Here is an 18,672-nt window from a genome sequence, read left to right as displayed (position 1 = left end):
AACTGCTGTGCTGCTTAATGTTTTTGTAGAAACCGTGGCACATTTTTCTCAAGTTCAAATGAATAGCATTTATTTGAAATAGTTTTTATCATTCTTTGTAGTTTTCAGTTAGTGAAAACTACAAAAACAGTGTAAAAATGATGTCTTGTTTTTACTGTGTTTTATGGTTTTCTTTTTCTAATTGGTTGAAATGATGATTTCTCTTTTTGGGACAAAAAGTTTTCTGTTAAGCCATTTAAAGGGCTACATTTTCAATTTTTTATATGTAATTTTTCAAATATATCACCCAGTCCGAGTAGGTTCTCTGATTTAAATTGTGGATGAGCAATGGACAATTACATTTATTTCTCATGGTAATATGACTCATCTTTTTAAGAATTAAAGAGTTGCATTAATTTATTTAACAAAGGAGGTATGAATGTAGCCTTGTGCTAGGTTTCCATGACTTGCCAGCAGAGACATACGGCTGCCTCAGAGATGAAATTACATGGGCCTGGATTCATTTACCTCTCACTTTTCAGCTCTGATGACGTGTGTCAAGTTCTGTTATTGAAGCCAGTTACCATTCAGAGCGTATACACTTTAAGGCTGGGTAACAACACTGATTTAATGATTCAGTTGTGACATTGACAGGCTTGTTTTAGTTATTTTATTGTTGCTTGATCGCTCACTGTTGATGCACTTTTTTTTCCCCCTCACATTTGCATATAATTTTGGCTGTTACAGGTTACTGCACAAAGCTAATATGATGACACAGATGACAGCATACTTCCAGATTTGGAATAAGAAGCATATTAAAAAACTGCCTGGAAGAAGTTACCTGCTAGGACACAATTTATTTTCAATGAGATGGGCCAGTGGTCATGGCATTTATAGTGGGTTCAATCCTGTAAAACCGATTCACCAGTAGCTGTGTTTCCATCCAAAGTTGCGAATTTAGGTTATAATAATGCACCGTTTCCATCCATTTCCATTTCCATCCACAAAAGCGTCATTTCCTGGGAAACTGGCACAAAAATATATGTAATAAAAATAAAAAAGTTTCTGCAATCGGGGGAGCTCTTTTTTGTACATCATAAATGACTTGTGCTTCAGAGCGTGCAGACCAAATGCTATAAACACAATTCTCTTGGGACTGGATGCTGGTGTTTTTAAACGGAATCGTGTGTGACCACTTCTGGTAGATAATTATTAGGGCTGCCCTTGACTAAAGATTTTTCTAGTCGACTGTTAGTCATTCATTTAAGCGATTAGTCGACTAATCGCACGTGTATATTAATAAGCCATATAAATCATAATGAGCCTTTAATTGCCTATATAAATACATAGCCTAATCAGCACTCAAGCGCACGCATTAAGCTTGCCACAGTCGTGAAAAAACAGCAAGGAGACTGTCAAAACATTCTAATAATTTTTTGATAATGTTTTCTGTGTTTTCGACTGCAGAGACCAAGTTGACGATGCTGACTCTTCATCTCCGCAGTTGTGGACGCGCCTATATTGCATGTTTCATACAGATTACATAATCTGAGAATATTTGTTTAAGCTTTCTATAGACATATTTCTCGTGTCTGAAAATTGTAAATGTAAATTGTAATGTTGACATGCATTTTCTGTAAAGCTGCTTTGAAACGATATGTATTGTGGAAAGTGCTATACAAATAGATGTGAATTGAATTTAATGTCTGAGGCATGAGTTTTGGTTTCTTTTTTGACGCATCCAAGTTCCATGACCAAGACAGCAGAAAGCGCATTCTGTTTGTTTTCTTTATTTTACAAAGGCACAACGTTTTCTTGTTATTGTGAGTTTACACAAAGAAAAGTAGAAGTTTCGAATGATGTATTACTCTTATCTGTTTGACCAAAAATGACAGTATTTTAAGGTGTTTCTGCTGTTGCAAGTGATCGCACCGGCGCCTCCATGTCATGCAGTAAGCGCACTATGCTTCAGCTTCCACACTCCACACGAACACTTGGACGTTTTGATGAGACTTTGGCTGAGGCGTTTCAGAATGATCAAACCAACATTTGAGATGCTGTGCTATGAATTTGGTCTTCTGGTTAGTCCAGTTATTCAATCACATCCACTGTTCAGGCAAAGTCACAGGAGTTTTTTTTTGCATCGAGGGATTTATTCTGTAAAAGTGTTTCCATCGTAGTTTATGCACATTTTTATTGGATAAAATAACAATCCACTTCATTTGACCGCATATGTTTCTTTTATGTGCATTTTTAGAATTTTATCCACATCTTGGCGTTTCCATCTAGCGTTTTTTTATTATGCGATATTTGAAAATTCACATAAAAATAGGTTGATGGAAAAATAGCTATGACTACAGGACATGCATGCTACCATTATTTTGCAAATATTTCCACACATCCACTAAAAGGCTTGGATTAAAAGATCAATCTTGGGATGTTAAGAGTCAATACCGGATTATTCAAAGTAAGAAATCAATGTTTTTACCCAGCGTAATACACTTTCATTAGCAGCATACTTGAAAGCGGTTCAGCCTTTACTGTGTCCTCTCAGGTCTTACATCATTTCTGTGCTATTTTAAGGCGATTAATAGAGCAGGGTCTTTTCGTCCCTTCTGTCAAAGTCAAAACCCGAGCTGATTTTATTATGATCCGCTCTGCATCACACCAAGAATCCTGTCAGATTTGAGGGAGTTCAGCATGTTCATTCAGGCTGATGGGAATGGCTTTTTCAAAGCTTTGCATTGTTTCTACAGTCTCGGAGCTTGTTGCAGCGGCTTAACAAAACCTTGGGGCTTTGCATGTCCCTGGTGAAAAGCGCCTCTTGTTTTAGAAGTAAGCCATCTAAAGACATGGGTGCCTGGGGTCTGGAGCATTCTGTGATTCTGGGCCCTTCGAGGTTTCTTTCATTTGCTTGGAGGAATTAACTGTCTTACAAAACGACAGCCTTAAGACTGCAGTGGGGACTCATGGGAGCAGCAGGGTGGAGAGAGCAGATGAGCACCTGCTCGCCGCCGCTCTGCAGGTGATGTGAGAGAGACGCTTTGCAGACAAGCAGAGATCCCTAATCAAGGGCATTCACTCTCTACCACTAAATAAGATTAATGAAACCATCTAATCTCTTTTTTAGTCTCATTCTCACCGTCCCACAATAGAGGTCGTGGTGTAACCAAAATTGTATGAGTAATTTAAATCACAGCAACAGTATTTATCACAATATAGTTATTTTCAATGGAAATTCATCTAAATAACTTTTATTAGTTATATGAATAAGTGCACAATATATTGATACCATATTAGCATGGATATTAGCAATTTTTTTTTTTTTTTTTTTAAATCAAATATATCAATATGCATCAATATGAAAAAACACCACTTTCAAAAGTTTTGTCCTCTTTGTTTAGTTTACTCCATGTTTCTACACATTTTTTTTTTAATCATCTCTCGTTTAGATCTTGAACCTTTGATGTTTCACCATGTGGTCTGCAGTCTTCTCTTGCTCTTCCCAGTCCAGGTTGCTCCCTTTACTTACTGTATTTTTTACAGATTACATCCATTCCCCTTGTTACATGTATTATAGAACACAGGGGAAGGAATGAAACCCTGAAGGCAGATATGCGCTTTCAGGTTTGATCTTTCTTTTCTGTCATCAATTACTGTAATAAGACCTTGCTTCAGAGTTTGGAGAAGCTGTCTTGGACTGTAAGGGATCTTCAATGACCTTTCAAAATAACAACTGTCCCATGATGTATAAATGCAGTATCTAACATACATAAGACACACAGACACTATTCGCCTTGGCTCGTGTGTGAAATGTGGGTACTAATCCGACTCATGTTGTTGCCCGATCCCGTTTCACATCTAATAAAGCTAACTTTTTTGCTCAAGACTGAGTTTTGTAAAACTTATTTAGCTGTTCTCTGGCTGTTTATTGATCAGAGATGAATATAGTCGCTCCCTGTAGACCTTATTATAAATCTACGCCCTGCTTTACAAAAAGAGCCGTCTTGTTCTCATCTGAGAGCTTCTGGAGGAAGTTCTGCCCAGACTCCCAATAATCCGGTACTTGGATCAGAGCCGAACCACTATAGAATGCAACAGTGTGGTTCTGGAAGTTCAAATCCCATCCGTTTTCTTTAATGAGAAAGTGAGTTGGCCTCTCTATAATCTCAAACAGCTTAATATTTTGCAGTATACTTTAAATATATTGTACTTTTATACTTATAATTCCTAACTTATAGTCTGGTGAAGCACCAATATTGAAATTAATTTTCAGTTTGTTCCGTTTGTAACATGTAAAATGACGGATTTTTGTTTGATATGTATATATCGGTCAAAAATCTGTCATTTTATATGTTAGTGAATTTAGGTGCCACAACATTATAATAAATTATTTAATAATAATAGTATTTATAATGTTTTTTGCTTCGAAACCAAGGTTTTAATGTAACTCATCTTCATGGGTTGGTTCAAGGCTTAAAGGTAGGTTAGGCAATTACAGAGCGGCTAGCAATAGCAAGCTAGCTTTGAAAGCATTAGATCCCACACTCCCTTCACAGTGCTCTCCAAATCCACGCCTCCTCCAAAACACATGAACGCGCAGGTCACGCACAGCCAGAGCAGATTCAGAAAAGCGTCATAAGAGACAGCGTTACATTACCTCATGTCGCAAAGCACATAACGTTACAATAATAATGACTGTAAACAACCAATCTCTGACTTGTACCACCTGACTGCTGCAGATTCATTTTGGTATTGACATAGAAATGCATAAATCCGAATCTGAGGACGTGAACAGCCTTGGGTAGGACATCACGGGCTGCCAACTCATAATTACGGTTATGACTTGTCGTAAACTCGTTGTTTTGGTTCAGGAGGAACTGTAAAAGGCGTTTTTTTTTTTTTTTTTTTTTTGTGGCGCTTTGTTACTGTCTATCTACAACTCTGTCTACAACCTTAAGGAATACGCTGATGACGTGTGGTGTCTGCACGAGCAGGATGCACGGAGGGATGGAAATACATATGCTGACAGGCAGGTAGGACATTGTATCACATCAGGACCAAAAAATGTTCATCCAGTCATTTGACAAACATTTTTTCGTCCTGAGATGTCCACAGATGATATGTAGCCTACATTTTTTTTTTTTTTTTTTTTTTTTTTTTTTATATATATATTTTTTTTTATAATATTTAGACCACTTGTATTATTGATTGCTATCAGGATGTGAAGAGACTTTCAACCAAAATAACAAAACAAAAATTACCTACCCTACCTTTAATGCTCTATTAAGGAATTTTTTTAAATGCCCATCGAGAAAATGAATGGGAAAAATGCTTTCGGAACCAAGGCCGCTGAAAGTGCACTCACTGTTACTGTGTGCCTGTGCAGTCACCCACAGATCCTCTCCATGTCTACCAGTCGCTGACATCAATATTGTTTCTGCAGTCCTGGTCGCTGCCTCCTGCTCCTCCTCACTATTGATGGATGACCCAGTTGATAAAGAGATGCAGGACTGCAGTGCAGCGTCATGCATTTTACGGTTACAAATGCAGATCTGGGACTTCTGCAGCAGCTAACGAAATTGAAGAAAGATAAATCTCCTTGTGCCTCTGTCCTTTGTTATGTAGAACAGCAATACATCTTTTCACAGCGATATTAAAATCTCTCTTTTATTTCATATGTGGCTAGTGAGGCATTAAATTCTATAATGGTCCAGTACTTTATATGTGTCAGAACTGGCAATGTCGAATAAAGCTTTCATCGATCATTTTCACAGGGTAACTGCTCCTCGCTGTGCGATACAGGTCGAAACTAGAAGGGGGTTGCTGGCCTTTTCAGCTTGAAGTCTACATGGTCTTGTCTAAATCTAAGCAAGACTTTTTAAATCTTTTTTTTTTTTTTTTTTTTTCGCTCTGTGCACAGGCTTGAAATAAGGCGATCGGAGTTCCCTCAACACAGTCGTGTTAAAACATTTGTGGTGCACTGCAAACACACAGCTTATGTATTTCACAGGATCAGTTTCCATACTCTGACATTTTTGTTTCAGAGAGATTGCCATTTTCAACAGCAAGAGAAACATGAAAACTAAGCATTTCAGCTGAGAAATCATTGGCTGCATTTTAATAATGTACTATATACTAGTGTTATTTTAATATCATTTAGGAGAGTTTTATTTTAAAATTTCATTCATTTTGTGGTGTTTTTGTAATTTGTATATTTTGATATGTGTATATATAGTTTTTATAAATTCAGTATTTTACTTATTTTAGTACATCAAGTTAAACTAAATGAAAATGAGAATGTTGTCTTGGCCGCATCACCCTAATTTGAGTAAAACTGAAAAATGTGTAATCTAAGTTATATTATTAACCTTACTTTCATGTTATAAATTAAGCAGATGTTATATTAAACTTAGTCTTGTCAACATTTAGGAAATAGTTTTTGTGTACATTGAGATATTGTTTAAAATGTTACTTTTCAAAGGGGGTGTACTCCTTTACGCTGAGCACTGTATGTGTATGTATATTATATGCGTGCGTGTGTGTGCGCGCTTGTGTGTTTTTTTTTTTTTTTTTTTTTTTTTTTTTAATATATATATATATATATATAATAAAATTCAAATTGATATCCATAAAGTACTAGTGGTATTAATTAACTTCACTGTTTTCCAGATTTTGAATAATGGAAGTATTGTAAGTCATGTAGTGAACAAAAATGTTCAACAAATTGTAAATATCTTAAATTTGACTGCAAAATTTATATTTAAAAAAAAAAAAAATATTTTAATTTAAATATTCCGCGCAACTGTACTGGGTGAGCAGTACAGAGTCGGAACCAATTGATTACAGAAAGCTTTGAGCTGAGATTTTAGTCTACTTAGTGGCACTCAAACTCCATTCTAGATTCTTTTGAACCCATTTTCATTGGCGTGATATACAAACTGGGTGGCCAATATTTGTCTGAAACATAAATTTATTTATTCGGCTGAACCACAACCACGCTGACATCCTGCTAGAAATATGACCAGTGCGATAATGAGGGAATTAAATTCTGCCTTTTTCCTTTAGCATCATTTATTTTCATTATGGGTGTGACAAATAGGAGGTCTCTGGGTTCAGTCGTGGTCCTGTGGGAGTGGGGACGTGGAGTGTGAGTTCATTATTGAATTTGCTGTCAATATAAATAAATGCAGTGAAATCTAAGGGCAGCTGCCATCCTATCATCTCCCATAACACAAATCAGAGCTGAAGCCCTGGAGGTTTGGAGCTGTCCTGATAATGCTCCACCTCTGCTTCTGCAGACTTGTCAATAGTGCCAATTATGTAGATGTGTGTGATTTTTGTCATGTGGACTGGGTAGTGTAAGGAAAACCCAATACATGTCCCATCTGGCATGATTTTAATCAAAACTTTTTGACCTCTGCCTGATAGTCCTCTATTTGTTATTTGAGGCCTTTGACTGAGCTTCTGTAAATCTCTAGATGTATCTCATATCAAGAAAGTGTGGATTTTGGAAAAGAGGCTTGTTGAATCAGTTGCTGTAATAACCATTTTTTTTCGTTTGGCTAAGAAGTTGCATGCTGTCAATGATATTGCAGATCTTTACCCGGGGACTCGGCTTCTACAGAGCGTTGTCTTATCTGGAATATTCAGTGCAGATGTGTTTGACGACATGAACGCTATCGTTTTCTGAGGCAGCAGTGAACGGTGCTGCTATCTGATCAGGTTGTGTCGGAGGAGCTGAATCTGTGTGCTGCTGGATCCAGAGCTCTTCACTAGCTGTTTCCATGCACATTTAATTTATGTGAAAAATCAGGATATCGCAAAAACATTGTTCCAATAAATCAGAAAATCATCACTTCTGGGGAAACAGCAATGGAAATGGTTGTATCCACTGGGGAATCCACTGTGGCTCTTTTATTGAATGTAGTAAATTAGTTGTGGTTTAGAATTATTCAGTCACATGACTTTATAGTGCACATTTTGGAATTTCTTCAGTAAATGTGTTTCCATTATAGTTATTATTAATGATATTTACATTTACAGAAAAGTTTGTTGTCAGTGCAAATTTTCTTTGGTTGAAATTCATACTTTTATTCAGCAAGGATGCATTAAATTAAGTGACATTAAAGACATTCATGATATTACAAAGTATTTCTGTTTCAAATGAATGCTGTTCTTTTCTATTCATCAAAGAATCCTGAAAAAAGGATCACGGTTTCCACAAAACTTAACCCCACTTTAAGGTTAAGATGACACACTGCTTGCTATTATCTATTACTAATTTAAAAGTAATAGTGATATGTTATGGCAAAGACATAGCCCTTGAAGAGCGCTTTCCCTTTGAGTGTATGTTGGAGGAAAATACTGTGTGCATGTAATGATAGCAGTGTGCACTTGTGCATAAAATGAGTTATTCTTTGAAAAAGCAAACCTTTTACTTTGAAATCTGAAACATAAAAACTCTTTATTAGACCATGTACACAACTGCTTTCAAACTTTACCGCTCCCGCTTTCAAAACGCTTTCAAACACTTCCGTGTTTTTTCAAAGCTCCCATGCATTGATCATTGTAGCCAATTACAGATATATCTGTTGAGTGCGTGAACACAATGGCCAATCAGAGGTGTTTACGAATTCTACTCAACAGTGCTCAAAATGCTAGGGGGAAATGCTGGTATTGTCAGTACTGACTTGGTATATTTCAGTGCCGACTTGGTACCGAAGTCGATACTTTAGACAACACTAACCTATACATCTTTTACCAATCTTTTAACAAGCTCATATTGGCCAGAATTTTAATATTGGTGCATCATTAGAAAAATGTTGGACTTAATTGTGCTTTCTGTTGTGGGCCAGTATAAGCAACCACACAAAATTGCCTAGCTTTGAGACGGTGAGTGAGGCAAGCAAAATCTAGTTTGCCCTCTTTTGTTTTCCCCTCTCATATAATAGTAATAAGAGGTATTCAATTTAAAATACCTATTTGAAAACCTAAGAACTTCCTATTAATGATACAAAGCAGCAGTTGTTGTCATTTGAATGTTGATTTTGCCATTTGCTTTTAGGAAAGAGCTCAGGTGCATCATGCTGGTTTCTGTAGTGCACAAACGCTGGTTTCACATCTGTGCTCTAAATGAAATCACCACACTCTTTGTTTGATTGAGTTATGGGGCACATATGTCTGTGCTGGTATGGGGCTAGCAAAGGGCTGAGAGCTGTTTAGACTGCCCTCTGACCCACAATGCCTTCAGCCTGTGAATCAGCCCTTTCCTGGCTGCTGGGCAGACTGTACGTGGCATTAAACATCAAAGCCGCAGGTCTGCAGAAGTCATTTCCACTAAGCTGAGAAAAGACCCCGGCCGTGTCTCATAAGGGCCTGAAGACGTGCACTCAAAAGGATGCTGGGGTTTGGCTCTTGATTATGTAAATCAAAACCCTTCTTCTCCTAAATCAACTTTGATTTGAACCATATTTTTTTAGCTTGGGAAATCTGAATAATTCATCTGTCAAGCTAAGGGACCATTTTAAAATTATATAAAATACAGTTAAAGAAATAATTAAAAAAAAAATGTAAATGTAAATGTAAAAAAAAAAAAAAAAAATTTCCTCCCACATGCCATTCGACAAAATATAAATTTCAGAACGTTTGTACAGGTACAACTTTATTATTTATGCTTCTGAACTTTCTAACTGCCCAAAAATCTGATTTGTCCAAAACTTACAATTCAGTTTCATTTATCGCTTGCTTTCTCCTCCTATTTGCTGCCCAACCATCATGCCTGTTTTTCAGATAGGATCAGAGAAAATTACTTTCTTTTTTCTTTTCTAAAGGTCATTTTTGCCCTTAACACAGCAATAATTGCCTGAGGCCACCATCTCCCTAAAGGCCAGAGATATGTTGGTGGCTTTATTTTTGATGACTTGAATTGAGGTGATTTGTTGCGATTGTCTGTTATGAGGATGAGCAAAAATGTGGCATCCAAGAGAGAAGCAATGAGAGTGCGCAATAAAGAAATAATTTCATTATGAGATAAATGACTCCTGTCAGAACCTACAAGAAAAAAATAAACAGTTTTATGTTGTTAAAGGTTTCCATAGATCCAAGATTCAGCACAACATCAGTATTTATTTTGAGTTGTTGTACTTTTGTTGTACTTTTGTCATCTTGGAATATTTTATTTTATTTCATTTTTTGTTTGTGTTAATGTTAAAAAATCATCATCCTTGGGTGTTTTAATATTGTTTTTTTTACCCTCCATATCAACCTTTTTGTTTATTTTGCATTATTTATTAATGATGATGATAATAATAATTTTATTTTTATTTTATTTTATTTGCCCTCCGCTTTAGCCATCAGACTTTCATGCATGCAGAGAGTTTTTATGAAGTTAGATATCTCTGAATAGCCCTAAATTGACTTCTCCTCCCTTAAATCGACCGTGCAAATGAACAGCTGTTTCGTTCACACCATTGCTGTGCAGAATCAAATCAGATTGTTAATGCTCACGCTTGTTTGTTTGTAATCAGTAACTCCTCTATAAGCTGAATAGCAATGCATTTTCAGAGCAGGGTCGCTGCCACAGTGATTTCATCAGGCAGTGAGATTAGAGGAAGCATAAATACAGGTTCGCTAGATTAATGCTGCTGATGTAATGAGAGCAGAAGATGCTTGTTTCTGTGTCTGCACAGTCTGGGTCCTCTCTGCACCTGCAACCTTTAGGGATTCAGCAGGCTGGAGATACGACAAAGGAGGGCAGAGCAAGGTGCTTGATTTTCTGGTTATTGCGGATATTTATGATTTTCTTATTTAAATGTTTTGTACAAAAATTTGTATAGTGCAAGATAAATTACCACTATTTATGGGTGGGCGATATACTGATAGACACAATTAACTGGGTTGAAATTTGTCACCCTGTAGAGATTTTGGACTATCGTCTATCGCGTTTAAACCCTTTAAACCACTGAAACGCAATAAGCAGCGAAAGAGAACTCATTTAGCTATATGTGCGCACTGTCTGAGAGACTTTGAGTGCTGTCTGAGAGATGCGCGCACATAAAGCAGCTGTTCATAGAGAGCAAGTACTGATTACAGTTCTTTTTGCCACCTAATTGGGCTTCAACCGTTAAATACACATACTTATGTGTCAAAATGCCCATCTTTGCAAGTTTCCTCGTAAACAGTCGAGAAAGAAAACGCATGTGTTAGGGGCATTCCACTGCCCGCGTCTAGCATTTTTCAAAGCAAAAACGTGCTCTCTGTGAACGAGCCCTAACAGTATATTGGATCCGTGCATTCGGTCTTAGGGTGCGTTCACACTTGGCATGTTTGGTTCGATTAAAACAAACCCTGGTACGATTGCTCTGTTAGTGCGGTTCATTTGAGCATGTGTGAACGCTGCCATCCAAACCCTGGTGCGCACCAAACAAGCGGACCGAGACTGCTGAAACGAACGAACGAACTCTGGTGCGGTTCGACTGATATATGAACGCAACACGGACCAAAGACATGTAATCGAACCAAAAACAGGAAGATGAGACCCTAAAAAGGACAGAATCCTCATGCATATCGTTTTTTTTTCTCGTCATAGTCATGAGTTTGCCCATCACAGGCATCAGACGCGCGTCTCCACGCAGCAGATCGTTTGTGTGATGGATGGATTCCCGCCGCTGTTTTGACTCCTTTACACATTTTATAAGCTCTTTACGAGTTCCCAGCTGGCCAAAATACCATCACATGCAGGCTACACACACACAACGAGCGCATTTACCTCAGTACACAGCAATAGAAATAGGTAGTACCGGGAGTACCGCAGTACCGGGTACATTCGGTACCCCCTGATAGGGCTGTGATTTAACATTAATGACACAGATTTATTAGGCTGCTGTCAGTTTAAGGGTGCGTTCACACTTGTAGTTCGGTTCGTTTGGTTAATTTGGTCCGGACCAAAAAAGAAAAAAAAACATTTAGTCCTGGTCTATTTAGCGTTCAGACTGGCAACTTTATCACCGAACCAAAAGATACCGAACCTAAAGGCATAGGGATACATTCACAACCTGATTGGTCGGATTTTATGATGTATTGCATATTGACATATTGACGTATACATTATATATATATATATATATATGTTATATATGTAAATATTAAATATTTATTTACTTAATATATATAAATAAATGCATAATTATTTAATGCATCTACTTATTTAAATGAAAACACACATATTTACTTATTTACTTATGTATTTGTTTATTGATATGCTATTTAGCAAAGGTGTTTTACATCTATTTTGATTTTTGTTTTATGTCGTTAATTGGGTAGCTACACACACAAGTTCTTTAAAATAATTATTGGTTTATCTCTCTTGATAATAGTTCTATCTTAGAATGAGGTCATGAAAGCAGCATTTGTCATAAGAATAAAGCTGTACTGTGAAGTTGAGCACATGTTGATCTCTGCAGGAGCTCTGATCCTGATAGTGTTGCTGTGAGGTGCATTTGGGTTGGACTCTTCTCTTGTGTGCCTGATGGCCTGATTCCATCATAGCGATGGGCCATATGGCTCAGTCATGTTTTCCGTCTGTGCGGCGTGCGATAGTTTCCACTGCCGTGACTGCAACAACCCTGTCTATCATATATTGATCAGAGAGCAGACAATGAGTCTGTGAAACCCAGACAGATCACATGCGACACGGCGGACAGGGAAATTAGAGTGACAGTGTCATCTTGCATAATAGTAGCATTATCTTACCTCAGCGTGCTGTTCATTTAGACTGCTGTCCGTGTCTCAGCTGCTTGTGTAAAGTTAAGAAGCTCCGATAGGTAGTCCAGCTCGATTTCTAGCTCGTAGTGTTGGAATTTGATCAGACATTGAAAGATGAATGAGGACATTACAGGTCTAATGGTGCTTTTGTCATTCATACTCTATCAGCTCATACTGATAGAGATACCCACTTGGAATCTCTTCCACAGATTCTACACAGAATTTTAATGCCTGTAATTTGCCAAGTTTTACACATTCTCACCTCTTGCTTGTTCGTTTGAATATTAAGTATTTTGGCTAATTTAATTTATACTTTCAATATAAGCTACCGGTTTAACACATTCTACTATAAAGTCACAATGATATCAACATTGACAATTCTTGTTTTATTTTATGGAATATTGCAATACTTATTATGAATTATTTATCCGTGCACATCATTATTTTTTTTTTGGAAAAAAAAAGTACCTTTTAATCTTTAATCAAAATAAATTTCTTCTCTTCTCTGATAACATGTTTACTGGCACGAGGGCGGGAAAACCTGTCACTCACATGCGATTGAACAGTAGCAAACCACAACCATCCAATCAGTTCCCAGTGGACAAAATCAAGTCCTGCCATACATTTTTTTTCTTGTTCGAGAAGCTGTTTCACTCGGATACACATCACAATAGGGAACAAAAGACTATCGCAACTTCCATTTCATTCCGACTTTAAATCCTTTTTACAGATCTTGCCCCAAAATCAATTTAGAAAATGCGTAGTTTCCACCTGGGTGTGCCGGTAATATTATTGATAACCGATGTTTTAATTAGTGGTCGACTGATATATCACTATTGGCGACATATAGGCTGATATTTGACATTTTTAAAATATCGGCATCGGCCGATCGGTTGTTCTGATTGGCTGATGTGTTTGAAGTGAGACTTTTATTTTGGGCGACCACTAGTTTTAATACATTACACTAAAATTTGGATGTAGAAATTTTTACAGTAAAATCTGCCATGCTGATAATAAATATGTTCAGCCACCAATATATTTTTCTCTGGATTTTTTGGGGGTTCTTTTATTTTTTATGGGTTACTTGTATTAAAGGATTAGTTCACTTTCAAATGAAAATTACCTCAAGCTTTACTCAGCCTCAAGCCATCCTAGGTGTATATGACTTTCTTCTTTCTGATGAACACAGTTGGAGATAAATTAATAAATATCCTGATGCATCCGAGCTTTATTATGGCAGTAAGCGTTACCAAACAAGTATGAGCTGAAGAAAGTGTCTCCATCCACATCCATCCATCATAAACATATTCCACAGGCTCCGGAGGGTTAATAAAGGCCTTTTGAAGTGAAGTTTGTGTGTAAAAAAAAAAAAAAAAAAAAAAAAAAAAAAAAAATCCATATTTATGAAATAAAATATCTAGCTTCCGCCAGACCGCCTTCCTTATTCAAATTATGAAAAAAAAACTGAACTGGCGTTGTGTCAGTTCTGTAAGTTGAATAAGAAGGCGTAGGATGTAGCGTAAGCTTTTTGAACTGCTAGAGTTTTACACTTTCTTCGTAAGTAGAATACAGAAGACATTTTCTTCAGCTCATACTTGTTTGGTAACGCTTACTGCCATTATAAAGCTTGGATGCGTCAGGATATTTATTAATTAGCTTAGGGTAATTTTCATTTGAAAGTGAAGTAATCCTTTAAAGCTAAATTTGTGTATGTTTAAAGGGTTAGTTCACACAAACATGAAAGTCATGGTTTATAATTGAAAGTGTCATTATGAACCATAGTTACACTTTAAAAGTGCCCTTTTGAAGCTTTACATTCATTGTATGGAAGAGCTGTGTGAACATTCTGCCAAACATCTCTTTTTGTGCTCCATAGAAGAAAGAAAATATATGGTTTGAGGGTGAGTAAATGATTTTCATTTTAGTTTGAACTATCGCTTTAAGAGCTGCAGTCCAGTACAGCAGCAGCGCTCCAGCTGTATTAATCAGCATGTCTTACTCACTGAATTAGGGGAACAGAATGCAGATGTTTCTCAAGCCAGGGAGGATCAGGGCTGATCTGAGCATGAACCAGACAGGTGTATCTCTTACAACACAAAATCAGCTCACTGACTCTCTCTCTCCTAGTAGCCCTGTTCAGGCTAAACTAGTTTTCCCCAAGGAGATTAGGTAAATTTAAGGTGCATGGATGTACTCTGCAATTTTAATCCCATCCAAATCGAACACGTCTGTGTTGCCCTGCACAACCTCTGCAAAAATTACATCACAAATTTCCTACTGTTTTTCGGGTAACTCTCATGCTGTCCGGATAGGAATGTTTCTGTTTGCTTTGTATATATTTTTGCAAGTTTCTCATTTATTTTGGCCTTCCTTGAGCACTGTAACTAAAGCTGATTTTCTCGCTGTGCCTGGTGCACCTTCATTATAGATGTAGACCAACTTTACAGGTAAAATATTAATTTATTGTCATATATTGTTTATTTCAAACAATTCTATCTTAATATGCTTCATAAGTTTGCTGCCTGGTGCATCTTCATAATAGTTTTAGACCAACTTTCTGGCATATATAAAAATTTCTGTTCAAGTTCTGCATTCAACATCAGCAACAGATATGATCCTATTATAATTCCTTCTCTTAATTATATACAGAGTTATTTGCATGCATCCAGAGTGCATGACCTTTCCGTAACGCCACATTCAGACAATTATAATAACTACAGATCCCAATCCTATCCAAATCAGTACATGAAATCGCAGACGTTTTGTGTTAGTAATTGTAGTTCAGATGTCGTTTGGCAAACTAATCTCACCCGTATAGTGCTATTCTCTCTCTAATAGTATTCCTTTAAGCTGATTTTACATTGCTGTTTTATCTTATCTCTCAGAGAGCCGCAGGAGAATGTCCCAGAGGGCTGAGATCTGGAAATGTAGAGACAGGTTGATTTAATGTGTCTCATGCTGCCTTACAGAGACTGGGAATGGAAGACACTGTCACTGTAGCTGAACATCATCATTTCTGTATCACTCTATCTGTCTTGCCCTCCTCCTCTTTGCAGTGACTTTGGTTTGAGGTCTGAATGTTACTGCGTAGAGCACATTAATACAACATTACCCTCTATGGATTAGAGACTGCATGGTTGGAAAGACATTTATTTCCCCCCCGACTCCCCTTTTTTGGATCAATGCAACCAATTTTGAAAGTCTGCCACACGTCGCTGTAGAAAGTCAGCCAGCGTGCTGTTCTGTTTGATATGTTGTATGGTTGTCCTCCAGTGGCAAATTCTCTAAACATAGAGTCGGAACCAAATGTGTCCCGAGGCGAACACTCGTTTACAAGTAAGCGAGTAACCTGTTTTGGAAACTGATAAGTCTCTGGATACTTTTTTGGGTCTGCTGTAAGATACAATTAAAGGGTTAGTTCACCCAAAAATGAAATTTCTGTCATTAATTACTCACCCTCATGTTGTTCTAAACCAGTAAGACTTTTGTTTATCTTAATTTGTGGTCTGAAGATATTTTTGATGAAATTCGAGAGCTTTCTGGCCTCCTTATACACAGCAATGACATAACCACTTTCAAGGCCCAGAAAGGTAAAGACATCGTTAAAAAATAGTCCATGTGACTGCAGTGGTTCAACTTTAATGTTATGAAGTGACAAGAATACTTTTTGTGCACAAAAACAAAAATAACGACTTTATTCAACAATTTCTTCTCTTCCCTGTCAGTCTCCTACGCTGTTCACGTTGTAAACACAGTGCAGCGCTTCCAGGTTCTACGTCAGAACGCCGACTCAGTATTGGCTGATGCTGTGCATTGAGCAGCACGACGTATGCGTGTGATGCTGACGCAGGAACCGATAATGAGGCTAATATCGATATACCAAAGGCTAATATCAATTACCGTTATGTGTCCGATGTTGTAGAAAGCGATACATAATAAGCATTACCATTCTGCAGCATTACCATCTGCAGCGTTTACTACAGTAAAGTTGACCGAGTAGATCAGGTATTCTTAGCTGGTGTGATTGAGTGGAGATGTATACTCAATGAAGCAAGGGTGTAGAGTTACATTCAAGCTATTTTACGGCATGAAGAAATTTTCACAGGAAAAAACAAAACAAACAAAAAAACGTTTAGATATGTTATTTTGGTTATCAAAGATGATTTTTAAGGGAAAAAATTGACTATGGGGGACTTTAACATTATATAAGAAAACAAATTGCATTTACTTTAAGAAAGATATCGAAAGCTTAATTTTCTAGTAAGACTTCTAGTAAGGATCACAAATGGACAACGCTAAATACAGATGTAAACGGGGTCTAAAACATTTTGAACTTGTCCACTTTCGACCACTTCATAGTGTAAACACTCATGTGGTCGAATGCATTCAAACAGCCACAAAAGACCGCCTACTCTCCACCTGCTGACCTAATGTGTAATCATTATGGGAAGCACGCTAGCTCGATGGGATTTAAGCTTTGTCGGTTGAAAAACGTACCAAGCACAATGTTCTCCACCATTCCTGATTTCTAACACACACTCAGAGCGTTTGGCTGGTCTTGCGGATGTCAGAGCAGAAACGAAAGCTAATGCTCTCCGTTTGTTTTTTCATCGTCTCCGGGCGCGTTCATATGTAAATTGTGCAAGCTTATTTTGTCCATTAGATCGAAAGATCTGAAAAATCCCATACATTTACCCACTCATAGACCCTCCCCTCGAAAAAATCATGACAGAATTGGTTGAAAGTGGACAAAAGAGAGTGTCTCCCTCATCCGATCGACTAAAACACATGATGCTAGAGTACCTGGTAGAGCTTAATACCAGGTGGAAACGGGGCCCCAGTGTAGTTGTTTAAGATTGACAAAATGGCTAGGAGAAAACACTCTAGCATCATTTGTTTGCCACTTGATATGATAGTTTGTATCAGTGTGATTGAATTCATACATTTGAAGAGTCTGAAAATGTCCAAATATGTTTTGGGGTCACTGTATGTAGCAATTCAACCATTTGACATCTTAGCTGCTTCAAACAGGAGCCCTCTGGTGCAAAGGAAGTTGTTCAAACAGGCAACAACAAATAATACGCCTCAAAAGAACTTCACTGGAAAGGTAATCACTGCTTCCTGTTGGGGCTTGAACGGCTTGGTGGCAAGGGAGGTTTGAAGAAGAGAAGGTGAAAACGAAGCCTCTCATATGTCATAGAGCAGCAGGCCAGCCACGAGGTGGGTGTCCTCCTCAAGAGGATGGGCGTCCTATAGAGAACCATCATGCTCTGCTCTTCAGTACACCACTTCATTTTCTGAAAAAGGGCAGAAAGCAAGGACGAGCAAGGATAGTTCAGCCAAGCGCCGAGTTATTTGACAGAATGCAGTGCTCAGCAGGAAAGCCAAGGCAATCTGTTTCTCGGGGGCCTCTGTCAGCCCAATATAGCACAGTGCCAGATTTTCAAATCTCTATATTGCGGGGTGCACAGTCTATTCTTCTGTGTTTTTTTTATTATTATTATTATTATTATTATTATTATTTTCATGAGACTAATGCAATATTTATGATTTAATTTTCATGTAATGATTTGGTCTGTTGAAATCCTGCTTGTGGAAACTAACACATGTGCATTTATCCTGTGTAATGAAAAGTTAGCGAGCATGCTGACCATATGATGGAGGCAGTACGCTGATTTTAAAGTGGGCTGCTGTTTATTGTTCAAAGGCCAGTGTTTTTTCCTTCATGTTTCTTTTGCATGATTAATTTGTCCCAGATGTGCAGTGTTTTTTTTCTTTTTTTTTTTCAGAAAAATCTCCATGAAGATTTTATAGCCAGATCCTCTTGCTTTTAAGAGCCCAGTGTTCTTGTTTAAAGACAGAATGTTAGCACACAATTGTCTGTTTTTGTCAAAGAAATTGGGTTTCTTCATGAAAACAACAACATTT

The 18,672-nt window shown here is 37.5% G+C and overlaps 1 protein-coding gene across 4 annotated transcripts in view; it reads left to right on the top strand.

Moving 5' to 3' along the window:
• Nucleotides 1-18,672, top strand: part of adarb1b (adenosine deaminase RNA specific B1b) — a 155,998-nt gene that overhangs the window by 49,621 nt on the left and 87,705 nt on the right. The window lies entirely within an intron of this gene.

The sequence above is a fragment of the Ctenopharyngodon idella genome, chromosome 9 (genome assembly GCF_019924925.1).
Source record: "Ctenopharyngodon idella isolate HZGC_01 chromosome 9, HZGC01, whole genome shotgun sequence".
Taxonomy (NCBI): domain Eukaryota; kingdom Metazoa; phylum Chordata; class Actinopteri; order Cypriniformes; family Xenocyprididae; genus Ctenopharyngodon; species Ctenopharyngodon idella.
Note: the sequence above shows the minus strand (reverse complement) of the source record. Positions and strands in the feature narration are given on the sequence as shown.